The 12,328-nt window shown below is 40.8% G+C and overlaps 1 pseudogene; it reads right to left on the bottom strand.

The window, feature by feature from the left end:
* Positions 1-5,849: 5,849 nt before the first annotated feature.
* On the bottom strand, positions 5,850-12,053 carry LOC102902183 (annotated as a pseudogene).
* Positions 12,054-12,328: the final 275 nt, after the last annotated feature.

Here is a 12,328-nt window from a genome sequence, read left to right as displayed (position 1 = left end):
ATGGGGCCTTAACCTAAGTAACTCCATGGTGGGCCTGTGATTTTTCTTAACATTCCAAAACCAAATTTTTCACATCCATTTTTTTATTAAAATATAGCCCTAAGGGGCGCTCGGGTGGCTCAGTCGGTTGAGCGTCCGACTTCGGCTCAAGTCATGATCTCACGGTCCGTGAGTTCTAGCCCCACTTTGGGCTTTGTGCTCATGGCTCAGAGCCTGGAGCCTGTTTCAGATTTTGTGTCTCCCTCTCTCTCTGACCCCCATTCATGCTCTGTCTCTCTCTCTCTCAAAAATAAATAAACGTTAAAAAAATTTTTTTAAATATAGCCCTAAATAATATTTTAACCATCTACTGCTGGCCCGATGATCATATCTTGTAAAACTGTGACCATCTCCTAATCATAGATGAAAATCAACTCTGGGCTCTAAGCTCTTTGTGGCTCTAAGTTTCTTTGATCTATGTTAGTAAGATCTTTGTGATCTAGGTTACTGCTGGTCTTTTGAAGTCTTTGACCCAGGGACCCCTAGCAGGTTGCTGAACCATCACTTAGGCACAGAAGCATCCTTTCCAAGTCACCTCCCCCTAAAGTGTTCTTTCCCTCTTGTACTTCTGGGTCTTACCCTTTTGTAGATCATATGCTGTGATGGACATTCCCTCGTGCAAACCTGTCAAAGTGGACCAGAGAAAACTGCTTGCCTGTGACTGCCACTTCATGGTCACATCTTTTCCTTCTGAAATCCTTTGAACTCCATATCGTTCTTCCAGTCTTTGAATATCTCTTTGATTTGGAATAATTTTATTCTCTTATACTGCTGCTAAAAATATGCGTGAAAATATTAAAGCAAGGATTATTTACAATAATTGAGCCAGTCACAGTTATCCATCTGGCCGTGTGTACATTTTTTTTTTTTTTGACAATGTTCAGGCATGATGTGAAGTACATCCTGTAAAATCTGAGTATCATTCCTTATCTAGGATAATCACCTTTATGGAAAGCCGTTCAATGACATGCTCGTTCAAGATCAGAAAAACACTTAATTTACATACCACATAATACAGTGGTATATACATACATTATTATCTTAAAATATGTAAAGTAGATGTTTCTATGAATCGTATATCAGTATTCAGTTTTCTGTAACATGAATGCTATTATTTAAATTAAACAATAGTAAGAACAACAAGAATAGGTACATGGCCATCACTAGTAACTAATACTAGAGCTAGTCATATATTATGTGTTGAAAACATAAAACCATGATTACTAATAATCTGTTCATTCGTGATGGGTTTCTAGTTTCCAAAAAAATTGGGAAGCTATTTTTGAGTCTCCACATACATCAGACTGTCTCCTCACTATTGATGTCATATGAATTGGTACATGATCACAATCAGTATCCCGAAGAGATATGGTAGTATTAACTAAAGTTTATATTTGTATTCAGATTGGTTCGGTTTTAACCTCTTCTGTCCCAGACTCATCCCAGCTGGCACATTACAGTCATCCTGTCTCCTTAGGCTCCACTTGACCATGATGATGTTTAGATTTTTCCATATTTTTCATAATCTGCAAAGTTTTGAGGGTACATCTGTAGAATGTATTTTGTAGAATGATCCCTGGTTGGGATATGTCTACCGTTTGTTCAAATGCTTAGGCCAGAGTTACCGTGTTTTGGAGCAGAAGATCCAGAGGCATAATGCCATCCATAATTATCACTTCACATAAAGGTTGTTTACTCTGAAGATTGGGGTCTTTTGTGGTTCCATACAAATTTTAGGACTGTTCTAGTTCTGTGAAAAATGTTATTGGTATTTTGGTGGAAATTGCATTAATTGTGTCAATTGTTTTGGGAAGTATAGGTATTTTCACTATATTTGTACCTCTGATCCATGAGTATCCATTTCTTTATGTCATCTTGAATTTCTTTCACCACTGTTTTATAGTTTTCAGAGTATAGGTCGCTCAACACTCTGGTTAGATTTATTCATAGATACCTTATTATTTGGTGTACAACTGTAAATGGGACTGTTTTCTTCATTTCTCTTTCTACTGCTTCATTATTGTTGTTTAGAAATGCAACAGATTTCTGTACAATGATTTTGTATCCTGTGACATTGCTGAATTCATTTATCAGTTCTAGCAATTATTGGGTGGACTCTTTAGGGTTTTTTATATATAGTGTCATGTACTCTGCAAAGTGTGAAAGTTTCACTTCTTTCAGATTTGGGTTTGTTTTTATTTTATTTTATTATACTTTACTTTGTTTTGTTTTGTTTTGTTTCTTTCATTTCGTTTCATTTATCTGCTGGCTGTGGCTTGGACTTCCAGTACTATGTTTATTAAAAGTGGTAAGAGTAAACATCCTTCTCTTCTTCTTGACCTTACAGGAAAAGCTCTCATATTTTCCCCATTAAGGTTGATTTTCACTGCAGGGTTTTCATAGATAACTGTTATTACATTGATGTATGTTCCCTGTAAACCTATATTAGGGGGTTATAATCATGAATGGATGTTGTAGTGTGTCAAATACTTTTTTCTGCATGTATTGAAATGACCGTATTGTTCTTTTCTTTAAACGTTTATTAATTTTGAGAGAGACAAGAGTGTGAGCAGGGGAGGGGCAGAAAGAGAGTGGGAGACACAGAATTCAATGGAGGCTCTTGGCTCTGAGCTTTCAGCACGGAGTCCAATGCAGGACTTGAACTCACAAATCATGAGGTCATGACCTGAGCTGATGTCGGACCGTTAAAAGATTGAGCCACCCAGGTGCCCAGATCGTATGGTTCTTATCCTTTCTCCTGTTGATGTATTGTATCGCATTGATTGTTTGCGAATATTGAACCACCCTTGCACCTTGGGAATAAATCCCATTTAATTGTGGGATATATTTACAGTTGTTATACCTTCTTTTTGGATTGTACCCTTTACTGTTATATAGTGTCCTCCTCTGTCTCGTTATGTACTTTTTTTTAAGTGTATTTTTTCTGATACAAGTATTGCTACTCCAGCTTTTGTTTTTTCATCCATTCTTACACCCTACGTCTCTAGATTGGAGCATTCATTCCATTTACCTTCAAAGAAATGATTGATATGTATGTATGTATTGCCATTTTATTACCTGTTTTCTTGTGGTTTCTAATGATTTTCTCCGATCCTTTCTTGTCTGTCTTTCATGTTTTGCTTATTTTCTTTGGTGATACATTTGATTTCTTTATCTTTATTCTTAGCATATTTATGACTGGTTTTAGTATATGGTTACTGTTAGGTGTTTATATAACCTCTTCTGCATTTAGCAGTTGGTATTAAGTTGATGGTCATTTACCTTTGAACCCATTATTTTCTCCTCCCTGGGCTTTTGGTAGATGTTATTATATTTCAAATCCATTTCTCTGAGTTCCTTAACTGATTTTTTACAGAAATATTCATGTTTTACTTGATTTGTGTCTTTTACCTTTATACTGTCACTTTTGGTCTCTCCTTTCCACTCAAAGAGACCCTCTTAATATTTCTTACAGGATTGGTTTAGTGGTACAACATCTTTAGTTTTTGTTTGGAAAGTCTGTGTCTCCTTCCATTCTGAAGGATAGCCTTGCTGGATAGAATATTGTTGGCTGCTGATTTTTCCATTCAGCACTTTGAATATGTGATGTCACTACCTTCTGGCTTGCCAAGTTTCTGTTCAGAAATCTGTAGCTAGCCTTATGGGTCTTGCCTTCTAAGTTAAGGTCTCTTTTGTCTTGCTCCTCTTAAGAGTTTTTCTTTATTGTCACTGTAATTTGCAAGTTTGCTTACAATATGTCTGGGTGTTGGCCTGATTTTGTTGATTTTGATGGGAGTTCTCTAGTCTCTGGGATGAGGATGTTTGTTTCCCTCCCCCAATTAGGGAAGTTTTCAGCTATTATTTCCTCAAATAAATCTTCTTCCCCCTTTTCTCTTTCTTCTGGGACTCCTACAATATGAATATTATTACGTTTGCTGTAGTCACTGAGTTCCCTTAGTCTCATCTCACGTTGCAGAATTCTTTTCTCTCTCTCTGATTAATTTCCATTACTCAGTCTTCGAGGTCACTGGTTTGTTCCTCTGCTTCTTCCATCCCTCTATTCGTTCCAGCAAGCATGTTTCTCCTTTATTGTGTCCTCAGTGTCTACTGTGTTATATCTTATCTCTATGTCAGGGGTCTCACTCTTCTACTCATTTTGCAACTCCAATGAGTATCCTTATGATCATTGCCTTAAATTCTGTATCAGGTATATTACTTATATCTCTTTGGCTTAGATCTCTGGCTGTGGCTTTGACTAGGTCTTTCATTGTGGATAAACATCTCAGTGTGTCCAGTATGTCTTCCCTCTGGCTCTATTTCTCTGTGTTAAGAAAGTCAGCTGTGCCTTCTGATCTTGACATTAATGACTGTATGAAGAAGAGGTCCTGGAGTCCTCAGTAGTGCATGTCTCCATTTATAGGACCTGGACCTTCAGGAGGATATCGTATGGGTATTGCTCACTCCCTGCTGTTGTGTCTGGGTTACTTTTCCTTTCAGTGCAGGTGTCTGAACTGATTTTATGCCTGTTGTGGGCTGTGCTTGCTCTCAGTGGTATTAGTGGGACCCAGGCAGGCCAGCTGTGGGGTGGTATGCCCACTGGGTAACTTGGGAGCAGGGCAGGAGTGTTAGCAAAATTGCACAAGGCTACTAGTCCTATGCCAGATTTCCCAATATCCTTTGGTGGCTGGGGGCTGTGGACCAGCAGTGGAAGCTAGAGGCTTGAGGATATGCACAGAGCATGTCTGTGCCTGGGGACATGTGGCTGGGTGAGACAGATGAGGACATGTGGCTGGATGTGCACAGCTGGATGAGGTGCAGATGTGCACAGCGTACTGTGGCAGCTATGCATGCTTGTCAGACAGGGTGCCGTTGTGGTTTTAAGAATGTTTGCCCTGAGATCAGGAGGCTTGGTGTGGTAAGTCCCCTAGTGAACCCCTGGGACTGGCGCACTGCTAACAGGTTAGGTAGTAAGTGTCGTTGCAGCCTCACCCACTGGTGGGTGCTTCTATGCTTATTCTGGGAGGCTGGGGGAGAAGAATGGTGCCTGTGAGCTCCCTCATTGTTGAAGTCCTCCTGACACTCAGGAATCAGCATGAATACATCTGTCTCCTGTTGCCTTGGCATTGTGTAAAATGCCACATTTACATTGCCTCTCTACACAGGCAGGGACCTGGCTAGTCCTCATTCTCCTGGATCACCCAGTGCTGGGTCAGCTGACCTCCAAAGCTCCTGGATCTAAACTCAAGGAAATTCAGCCCCTCTGGGTTTTAATGCCAAATGTTATGGAGATTAGTCTTCTCTGTGTGAGCTCCCTGGTGTGAGGGCTCACTTTCTCTGTCCTCTCTGCAGGCAGCCAGCCTCCACCTTTCTGACCTTCCTAACCTTTCTGATGCAGCTTCTCTCTATTTAGGTGTGGAGTTTGTTCTGCCAGTCTTTGGATCGCTCTCTGGTTCATGGACTTGTATGTGGATGTTATGTAGTTGAACACGTGGGACAGGGTGAGCTGACGTCCTCTTACTCTGCTATTATTAAGTTTTTAAATGTCTTATTATTTTGTATTTTTGAGACATGGGCAGGCAGACTCATAGCACCCATGCACTTCAGGATTTGAAAGGAACTTTGCCACATTTGCTTCTAGTATTTTATGTTTTGAAACTCTCTTTAATGAAGGATAATTTACATATAACAAATAGCCTCAAGTTAAAGGGTATAATTTGGTGAGACATGAGGGTACAGGACCATGGGTACAGGACCATGAAATCATATGGTTTCTCCCTAAACCTTCCATCACGATCCCTTTGTGTCTAACGTCATGTTGCTTTTGAAGTAAGGACTACTTTTTTTTTTTTTTTCAGATATTGCCCAGGTGTCTGAAAGCCTGCATTGGGGTACCTCCTTTTCCAATAGTCTATATTCCCGTAAGTATTGCAGTCGGTCTACTTTGGACTTTTGCTTCTATTGTATCTCTCTGTATGTTCACATACTTTTGTTGCACCACTTTAATGATGAGGCCTTCATCATCACTTTAATTTTCACTAAATGGTATGAGCTGCAGTTCCATTTATGACAAAGTGCAGGCTTCCTGTGTTAGGTATTCAAGAGCAAGCCAGATATCCTGAGCACTTGAGCTGAGAATGTCACTCTGTCTTTTTGCCAGCCCTCTTCCTTTCCCTTGAAGACAAGAATCTCCTGTTGTTCACACAGAAATGTGGGTGAAGTCAGTAGAAAACACTGCCTTCTCTCCTCTTCCCTTTATCTCTCAAACTCCTCTTCACTACCTTCTGCCTTTCCCTTTCTCTGACTCAATCTTCCAGGCCCACTGCTCCACTCCAGCCATAATCAGGGTGTCCTACAGCTGCTGGCCTCTGCCCTGTCCATCCCTCAGTGAGAAATCTGGAGTAGGATTATGGAGTTCACAGGACTGATCAAGAAATATGTGATCCTCAGAGCCCTCCTGCACAAGGTTGCTGTCTGTGGAGACATGGCATCCTGGGTGAGGATCTGACTCTATGTGTAGCCTCCTCACTCATCTCCCACAGTCACTGCTGGTCCCTGATCCTTACCCACCATTACAAATCAGCCATATTCTAGGGTCAGGAACCTGTCTATGTGACCCGAAGCACCAGGAGTCAGTGAGTATTTCTAAAATAAATGAGCACAAGGACCCCATGCATCTAGATATAGGAAATTACCATCACCCCAGAAAACTCGGGCTCCTCTGCACAAAGGGTGATCTTGCTACTATCCTCCATCACCTCAATTTCTGCTAGTTTATTACCTGTGTGTATACGAACCGCACTGTGTGCATTTGATGGGGAGTGAGAGTAGGTCCTCCTAGAAGCAAACACTGAAACAGAGACAGAACAGTGAAAGTACTATTAAGGGATACTAAGAAAAACAAAGTGGAGAGCACCGGGTGGGCAGAGAAAGCATGCAGGCAGATCTGACACATTTTTAAGATATATAATCACCATACTCTGTCAGCTCACACAGTCCTCTTCAAATTTCAAAATAGTTGTCATATAAGGCAGTGAGATTTATGAGATTTGGGGTTATTTCCCTATGGTCATATGTTTTCCTACCTGCATTCCCTCTTCGATAGTTAATCTGTGGCCTCAGATGAACACTTTAGAGTGTGGATGCATCTGCGAGTCTCTAATGGAATATGATTGTCTTCAGATCTCAGATGTAGAACTCTGATATACACATTCTCGTAATTATCATTTTCTTTCTTTGCCTGGTAGGGCCTGAATTTTAATAGAAAAAGCATGTCTTTGTCTTATTGTTTAAAATGGCGATTCCCAATCCCTTGGCTGAGGTGTTAACAGTCTTAGTTTAATGAACTTCCACGACCATCTGTTTTTTTTTTCCTGAAGTACCAAAATGAACTTATTATTTCACTTGTAGGCAGGTTCTATAGAATGGAGTCAAAGTAAAACAATAAAATGCATATTCAGTGCATGTGAAATAGGTACATATTCTACATATATTCATGCAAAAACTTTAGTTAAAAAATTAAAAGTCTGATCTAAAATGAAATCAGTCTGTGATTGCCTAGTAGAAATGCTTAGCTCCTACTATGTAAATATCATGAATCTATATGAACTATTAAAATTTGACAGTAGACAACTGTGTCCTACATTTGTTTATTAAAAACTGACATAAACAAACAAAGCCTGTACAAAAAATATTCCAAATCACGTATCACTTTGAAATAGTAATCTTGAGAGACATTATCGCCTAGGACCCCCTCTTCCTCTACCCCAACCACATCCTCTTCCTCTTCCTCGGCCTCAGCCTCTTCCTGCAACAGCTTCCCTTTTCTTAGATTTCACCTTCGGTTGAACATCCACAAGTAGTGTATCCAGAGGTAAGCTGTCTGGCAGTATAAAATATCAAATGTTATTTCCTCGAATACTCAGTGTTTCCAATTATACTGGTTCTCTATCCTTCAAAGTCATTTTCACTGCTTTAAGATGTGTATTCATGCTGACATCTACATCTGTGATTGTTCCATAGACCTGTGTTCCATTCTTTACTTCAATGGTTATGGTTTCATAACTCAATTTCATCAAAAATCTTATGAGCTTCATCCTAGTGGTGCCGGCACTCTTTCAGTCGGGTAGCGCATAAAACGCAACCACCCAAGTCCAAAAAGCCTAGGAGTATGACCGTGACCATCTGTTTTTGATGATCATTTGTGTGGAGATGTCTTAATTGAAACTGTGAGAAGGGTGAGTGGACATTTCACAGACATTTTGCAGATGCATTCTGTGTTCAATGTCTTTTTATTATGCCCTTAGAAACAAATATTACCTCTGTTTCACAGATAACACAGCTCAGGCTCTGTGTAGGTCCCAGTGAGAATTGGTATTCTGGCTGAGACAGCAGGAACACAGGTAAATCCTCGGGATATTGTGAGAAAAGTTTAAGGAGATAGATGCAAAGCTGTAGTCAGGGTGATGTCGGGTCCAGCAGGGGTGGCATCTGGCCAGCCCTGAACTGTAGGTTGACCGAGGCTGAAGGCTAATGCAGGCTCTCAGCTGATCTAGATCCTGTCTTCACTTTTAGTCTCACTGAGGGATGTGAACTTAGGCAGACAAGGATTTCCTTAAGACCAAGCTAAATTTCCTATATGTCCAGGGTACTTTCTCACCCATAAATATCCAGAACCTTCAGACAACATGGGGAGACAGCAACCTTTTTAGATGATCACCTAGGTGCACTTTGACAAAAATGACATTTCGGAGATGAACCCTGCATTGTGCACTGAGAGTGATCCCACATAGCAGCTCCATGTGGAACTCATGCTCCCTGCTCAGGCTGTGGTCAGGAATGGCCTGCAACTGCATCTCACTGACCCCAAGACCCTCCCCTTTTCACCTCCTCAAACTCTGCTTACTGTCCTCAATTTCCCTTCTATTCCTGTGTGATTCAAGTTTCCCCCATTCCTTCACAGGTGCTTCCAGGTGGTGAACACAAGGTCTGTGTTATATAATGCATGTGCCCCATTTCACACAGACACCTGAGGCACCTACACTTAGGAGTGCATCTCATCCTTCACAGAACTCAAAACATGTGTAAAGTGTGCACAACTACTCATGATACATCTGCCTTTGTGTAAAAATCCTCTTTCTTTTTGACAAGAGAAACCTATAGCTGACCTCATTACATGGAAATGACACAGCACATTGTACATACATCCTGAGAAGCTTGAGATATGTTACACTGTCCTCAGGCAGGTTTGCAATTGAATTGCCAAGCCCTCACAACCATCTCTACGACATTCCCACCAAGTCTTTCCTGAAAAAGATGAATATGCTTTACAAGTCCCTCATCCACTTCTTCAGGTCATCTTACCAAATGGTTGAGGTTGGGGGGGGGGGGGTCATAGCCCATGACTGGTGATGAAGGATGGTCCATAGGGTAGGACATGCAAAGCGGTCGTGGGTAAGGACCAGGCTCTCTTGTATACATAATGGCCCACAGAACATAAATTAAAGGTATAACGTTTACGAGGCTGTGTCATCCCCCTCTTTCCGAATAGTAGGATTAGCATTCTCATTTTTTCAGTAGAGCATTTAGGTGCTGAGCCTTAAGAGAGAAGTTTGGAATTCAGTTTTGAGAGTAGACAGCCATCCAAGAAAGCCTTGTAATTGGCTCTTAGTTTTAGGTTGTGGGAGATTGTGGATGCCTTCAGTCTGCCTGGGTCCAGATGTGGGCCTTGTTCTGAGAACAGGTGAGCTAAATACCTAACCTGAGTTTGAGCAAACTACAGTTTTTCTTTGGAGACTTTATGGGCTTAAGTTGTAAAACAAAAAGTTTTCCCAGGGGGGTGCTGTCTTCGTGTGAAGAGGCATGAGCAGGGAAGCAGAGAAACAAATCATCTACACATTGTAACAAAATAGAGCCTGCAGAACACTTTCCATCATCCAAATCAGCCTTTAAGGTTTGTGGGAAACATGAAGCACTCTGTGAAACCCAGGGAGGTTGCAGTCCAGATGTATTGTCATTCATTCCCTGCAAGTGAAGGCAAAAGGATACCGGCTATCCTTATAAACTGGAATGCTAAAAACTACACCACATAGGTCAAGTACATTGAAAACTTTGCTTTCAATGGGAGTCGATTGTAGGTAGAGTGTGAAGTTTGGGAAGAAGGGGATGTCGAGGGATTACAGTGCTATTTATTTCTCGGAGGTCTTGGACAAAATAATATCCTCAGCAGTTGGGTTTTCTCACAGGTATAATAGAGGTGTTATATGGACTACTGCAGGGGATTATGAGGCCATGAGCCTTGTAACATTCTATTATGGTGTTGATGCATTGAAGGCCTTCTTAAATTACAGGATATTGATTAATTCTAGGGAGAAGTTTTGCAGGATCGATTTGAATCTTGACAGGGGGTACACGGTGGATTCTGCCAAGATTAGTTGAAGATTTTGCCCATAACGAGGATGGAAGCTGATCCAATAGGAATAAATGATCAGTACCTCCAGACTCAGCTATAGGACCAGCACAGACACGGCACAGAAAAGGTGCCAAAGGATCCTGTTATCCCTTTTTGCTATTTTGGTTACTGTTGTCAAATTCTAGAATTATTTTTCCCTTTTGGGCAAAAGAAATTCCAGCATGGTATTTTTCTAAGAAATCTCAGTCCAGGTAATCAATACGGGTTGAAGAACTAAGGAGAATAGGGTGTATATCTCTCAAAAGGCCTTGATCAAAGGGAATAGGTTCAGAGGTAGGAACGTGTTGAAATCTAATAGATCCCCCCTAATTGAGCTGTTTTTGTACCCCGAGGCTAAGGCTTCTTTATAGCACTCGGGTGAGTTTCAGCTTCAGTAAAGACAGAGATACATTCATTCCCAATCTGGAGAGTAGTTTCGCCAAAGAGATTAAGACGGAGGCTTGGGAAGGGCTCCGTGGTTCCTTGGAATCCCATCTTTGGGAATTGGGAGGACATTGAAAAGGTTGGAAAGAGGGCTGCAGGGCCTTGAAGGTCTTAAATTTATAACCATCGTTTTTCAATGTCCTAGTTCTTGCAGTCACAGCAGGAACTAGACTTCTAGTTTCGGGGGGGGGGGGTCTTTATTTGCTGGAGTTGAGCATTGAAAATTTAATAGTCTTTCCACTAGATGACTCATCTTGGGTCTGAGCAAAGTGATTTTCCAGGTTAATTAAACCTGGAGTAGACATAGTTTCCCATTCTATTCTTGGTCCTTTTAACTAAAAGGGAAAGGTCCCAGACTAGCACATTAATAAACATAGATCTAAAGGAGGAGCAGAGTTAATTAAAGACAATTTAGAGTCAAAGGTGATAATCGTGAACAGATTCATGAGGCTTTTTTTGGTATAAGACTGAACTTTCTTTCAACCTTCAGGCTTAGGAAAAGCCGTTAAAATTGTTTAGTGGAGGGGCATCTGGGTGGCTCAGTCGGTTAAGCTCTTTATCTTGTTGAGGTCCCAATGGTTCATTTTTGCTTTTATTTCCCTTGCCTCCAGAGACATGTCAAGTTAGTAGTTGCTGTGGCCAAGGTCAAAGAGGTTTTTGCCTGCTTTCTCCTCTAGGATTGTGATGGCTTCCTGCGTTACGTTTAGGTCTTCCATCCGTTCTGAGTTTGCTTTTGTGTATGGTGTAAGGAAGTGGTCCAGTTTCATCTTTTGCATGTCGCTCTCCAGTTTTCCCAGCACCATTTGCTGGAGAGACTTTTTTCCATTGGATCTTCTTTCCTGCTTTGTCAAAGATTAGTTGGCCATACGTTTGTGTGTCAATTTCTGGGTTCTCTATTTGTTTCCGTTGATCTATGTATCTGCTTTTGTGCCAGTACCATACTGTGTTGATGATTACAGCTCTGTGATACATCCTTAGGTCCGAACTTGTGGTACCTCCATTCTCCTTTCTTTGTCAGGATTGCTTCGGCTATTTGGGGTCTTTTCTGGTTCCATATAAATTTTAGGGATTTTGTTGTAGCTCTGTGAAGAATGCTGGAGTTATTTTGATAGGGATCACATTGAATATGTAGATTTCTTTGGGTAGTGTCAACACTTTAACAATATTTGTTCTTCCAATCCATGAGCATGGAATATTTTTCCATTTTTTGGTGTCTTCTCCAATTTCTTTCACAAGCTTTCTATAGTTTTCAGTGTATGGATTTTTCACCCCTGTGGTTAGGTTTATCCCTAGATATTTTATGGTTTTTGGTGCAATTGTAAACGGAATCAATTTCTTGATTCTTTCTGCTGCTTCTTTATTGGCGTATAGGAATCCAACCGATTTCTGTGCATTGAT

Source organism: Felis catus, chromosome E3 (genome assembly GCF_018350175.1).
Source record: "Felis catus isolate Fca126 chromosome E3, F.catus_Fca126_mat1.0, whole genome shotgun sequence".
Lineage (NCBI taxonomy): Eukaryota > Metazoa > Chordata > Mammalia > Carnivora > Felidae > Felis > Felis catus.
Note: the sequence above shows the minus strand (reverse complement) of the source record. Positions and strands in the feature narration are given on the sequence as shown.